Source organism: Octopus bimaculoides, chromosome 14 (genome assembly GCF_001194135.2).
Source record: "Octopus bimaculoides isolate UCB-OBI-ISO-001 chromosome 14, ASM119413v2, whole genome shotgun sequence".
In the NCBI taxonomy this organism is placed as follows: Eukaryota; Metazoa; Mollusca; class Cephalopoda; order Octopoda; family Octopodidae; genus Octopus; species Octopus bimaculoides.
This window is the reverse complement of record NC_068994.1, coordinates 49,187,842-49,189,811: the sequence shown is the minus strand read 5'-3', so window position 1 is coordinate 49,189,811 and position 1,970 is coordinate 49,187,842.

Below are 1,970 nucleotides of genomic sequence, written 5' to 3'. Positions count from 1 at the left end.
AAATAATAATGAGAAGGGTGTCTTTTGCGCTAGGCAGCCATTATTTAATTAATTAAGAAAGGTGAGAGTAAGAGTGAGTTTACGATCGTTTCTGTGTACCATGCCGAGGAAAATATATATTTATATTTTTGCCTCGTTGCCAATGGTAGACATCATCAGAACAAAGAAGTTAGAGATTGAGCAAAGAGCGAAAGATAGAGGGATACATCGGAAAATTTTTGTTTTCGTGGCATGTTGTACGTCTTTACGTTTTGAATTCAGATTTCAGTGAGGTTGACTTTGCTTATCATCCTTTAAAGGTTGATAAACCAAGTGCCGTTGAATTCTGCAGTCGATGTGATCGACTTGCCCACTCACCTGAAATCTTAGGCCTTGTGCCAAAATTCGCAACCACTATTACTTTCATGCTTCATAGAGAATTTTCATATACATGATTAAAAGTATATACATGACGAGCTTCTTTTCAGTTTCCGTCTACCAAATCCACTCACAAGGCTTTGGTCGGTCCGAGGCTATAGCAGAAGACACTTGCCCAAGGTGCCACGCAGTGGGACTGAATCCAGAACTATGTGGTTGGTAAGCAAGCTACTATACTCGCCACACAGTCACTCCTGCGCCTATATACATTTATATATAATATGGGTGAAAAATTGAATATTAATTTGATTAGTATCAATTTAAAACCAGTGGCCTAGCAGATTACATTTATATATATAGTTACACACACACACATATATATACATATATATATATATAAATTGTCTAAAATAGTACAAAAAACAAAGGACAGAGACGTTTGAAGGAACAACAAACAAGGTGCATTAGTGTGACGGTCAGGAATGATGGATGAGTCTTTCACGTATCGAGCTTACGATTCTCTATAGAAAAGAATGAGGAAAGAATGGAAAAAGGCAAAAAAAACAACAACAAAAAAAGGAGAGCGAAAAACCGAGTCTGGATTCCATATGTATACAGCTCTTTCGGAATCTGTATCTAGTTGTGTGAACGGCGCTAAAGTGTCCCACATATGTAAATATGCATACAGATGCATATATAAAGTTGTGTTCTAACGTAACAAATATGGCTTCTCATCAGAACATTTCATGAGTATTAAATATTTTGGCTTTGCTAGATTAAGTTTTCTCTCCTTTTTATATATTATGATATATGATGCGCGTTGTGCGTGTAACCATATGTCACAGTACGAAATATAACTGTATAACAATTAGCAATGTAACAAGAGTTGGCTATCTTGTTATAACCGTTCGCACAATAACAATCTAATACTCCAACGCAGAATCAACAACGAGACTAATGCTCTCACAGTTCGACCTCAAGTGTTTACTGGCTCATGAGCTTATAAGATTCGTCCAGTCCACTGACAGTCACGTGCGTGGGTATCAGTTCGCTCCTCAACAATATAGCAATTAGCTTGAGATATATTTGTTACGATTACGCATTTCGAAAAATTGGAGTCTCTTATGGGAAATGGGAAATGCACATTTCGAAAAATGGGAGTCTCTTGTGTCAAAATATTATATTTCGCATCAAACGCAAGCACTGTATTTAAAACAGTAAAGTTCTTATAATGATCATCAACTTTTCTAGATCTCCGCAGTCTAATCATGAGGATGAAACGTTTTAAAAGGAAAGGCCAGCAACAACCATTCATACAACCCGGGTCCTCATAACTGCGAGGGAAATCTTTATCACAACGGAGTGGCATCTTTTACCATAGTCTCGGATCGAACTAAGATTTGTGATTGAAATTCAGTAAAAAGAAACTGTGCTTAAGTCCATTGTATGGAATATAGCTCAATTAAAAGGATCAGACTTGTCAAACTTTGTATCATAGTTCTGACTAAAGATTACATTCAGACTGTTGCTCTCTATAGTATATTTACTAACTTACATGGAAATTCAAATGAGTCGTTAGTTTGTTCAGCTCTTTACGATCTACGAAACATTCA